General features: G+C 38.3%; 1 protein-coding gene across 7 annotated transcripts in view; it reads left to right on the forward strand.

Annotated features, from left to right (window-relative positions):
* Window positions 1-2,207, forward strand: part of NUMB (numb homolog (Drosophila)) — a 205,435-nt gene that overhangs the window by 10,211 nt on the left and 193,017 nt on the right. The window contains exon 2 of one of the 7 annotated variants that reach the window (XM_011949607.1): window positions 1,019-1,189. The exons of the other annotated variants lie outside the window; for them this stretch is intronic. The gene's annotated coding sequence lies outside the window, so the exon portion shown is untranslated. The remainder of the gene's footprint in view (window positions 1-1,018; window positions 1,190-2,207) is intronic. 7 annotated transcript variants of the gene reach the window in all.

Consider the following 2,207-nt stretch of genomic DNA (forward strand, 5'->3'; position numbering starts at 1 on the left):
CACCGCGCCCGGCCAAAACATTAAATGTATTTTAAGGCTGGGCGTGGTGGCTCACTTCTGTAATCCCAGCACTTTGGGAGGCCAAGGTGGGCGGATCACCTGAGGTCAGGAGTTCGAGACCAGCCTGGCCAACATGGCAAAACCCCGTGTTTACTAAAAATACAAAAATTAGCTGCAAGTGGTGGTGCATACCTGTAATGCCAGCTACTCGGGAGGCTGAGGCAGGAGAATTGCTTGAACTTGGGAGGCAGAGGTTGCAGTGAGCCAAGCCACTGCACTCTAGCCTGGGCAACAGAGCGAGACTCTGTATCAAAAAACAAACGCCAAAACATTACATGTATTTTAAACATTTACTACTTAAGTTTGTTTTTGTGGTTGGTTTGTTTTGGTGGATTAGACTGAAACATGGGGTAAATGAAGCTAATATTTTGTTGTGTGGTCACAGGCTGTGTATCATATCATAGTCAGCCTTTATCTGTGGATTCTGCATCCTTGGATTCAACCAGCTGTTGATAGAAAATATTTGGAAAGAAAACCCAATAAAAATAATACGAATAAATACAGTATAAATATTTACATAGCTTTTACATTGTATTAGGTATTAATAAGTAATCTAGAGACGATTTAACGTATATGGGAGAATGTGCAGATTATATGCAAATACAGGTATTGGTGGGGGATTAATTCCAAGACCCCAGTATACCAAAATCCATAGATGCACAAGTCACTTATATAAGATGGTATAGTATTTACATATAACCTGCGCACATTCTCCTGTATACTTTGAATCATTTCTCTAGATTAATTATAATACTTAATATTAGGTTGGTGCAAAAAGTAATTGCAGCTTTTGCCACTAAAAGTAATGGCAAAAACACACTTTTTGCACCAATCTAATATAATATAAACGTTATGTAAATAGTTATACTGTATTGTTAGGGTATAATGACAAGAAAGAAAAGTATGTACATGTTTATTACAACCATCCATTTTTTTTTCCAAATATATTTGATGCAAGATTGGTTGAATCCTCCTGTGTGGGACCCGCAGATACAGAGTGTGGACTGTACTATGCCATTATACATAACGAACTGGGATATCCGCAGATTTTGGTATCCATGGGGTCCTGGATCGAGTCCCCCTCAGATACCAAGATATGTGACTGTACCTGGTCCTCTTCCAAATACATGTGAGTTTGTGACAACAGTGGAAACCATTAATCCTACTACTAGAAAAAAAAATTGAGCATTATATTATTTACTGATTTTGTTATTAAAATCATTGCTTTTATTGAATTATTTTATTTACTGATATTGTTAATGATTTTAAATTAGTTCTAAATGCCAGTTAGAACCAGTTTATTTTTCCCTAGAGTTAATACATTTATCTTCACAATTCAAGTAGAAACAGTTTTTATCTCAGAATTTAAGCCCTGTATCTTCCTTAGCTAAGGATTTGGTCAAATGAAAGAAAAATCTGTATTCGTAGAAAGCTGTTAAAATTGGCCTGGTGTGGTGGCTCATGCTTTTAATCCCTGCACTTTGGGAGCTAAGGAGGGAGAATTGCTTGAGCCTAGGGATTTGATAAAAGCCTGGGCAACATAGTAAGACCCTATCTCTATTATAAATTAAAAATAAAAAAGTAAAATAAAGCTGTTAAAAGCTATATTATTTCTTGTCTCTGATGAAAGGTGTACAATTTCCATCACATTCATGATGTAATGGACTTCAAATCTCATCAGTGAACATAATTTTGAATGATTATTTTGAAGAGTTGATTCATTCTTGTTTTTGAAAATTATTTAGTATTGGTGGTATGAAGGAAAGATATTTCCTGTAGTAGCCAAGTCTTCCTTAACTCTTGCAAGGACAGCAGTCCCAAATACTATATTGAAAATATTAGAGGCCAGATATGGTGGCTCATGCCTGTAATCCCAGCACTTGGGAGGCCGAGGCAGGCGGATCACTTGAGCTCAGAGTTTGAGACCAGCCTGGCCAACATGGCAAAACCCAGTCTTTACCAAAAATACAAAAAAGTAGCTAAGTGTGGTGGTGCATGCCTGTTGTCCCAGCTACTGAGGCAGCTGAGGTGGGAGAATCACTTGAACCTGAGGGTTGGGGGTAGGGTGGAGGGGGTTGCAGTGAGCCATGATTGTGCCACTGCACTCCAGCCTGGGTGACTGAGCCAGACTCCGTCTCAAAAAAAAA

The sequence above is a fragment of the Colobus angolensis genome, unplaced genomic scaffold, assembly GCF_000951035.1.
Source record: "Colobus angolensis palliatus isolate OR3802 unplaced genomic scaffold, Cang.pa_1.0 Scaffold3, whole genome shotgun sequence".
Lineage (NCBI taxonomy): Eukaryota > Metazoa > Chordata > Mammalia > Primates > Cercopithecidae > Colobus > Colobus angolensis.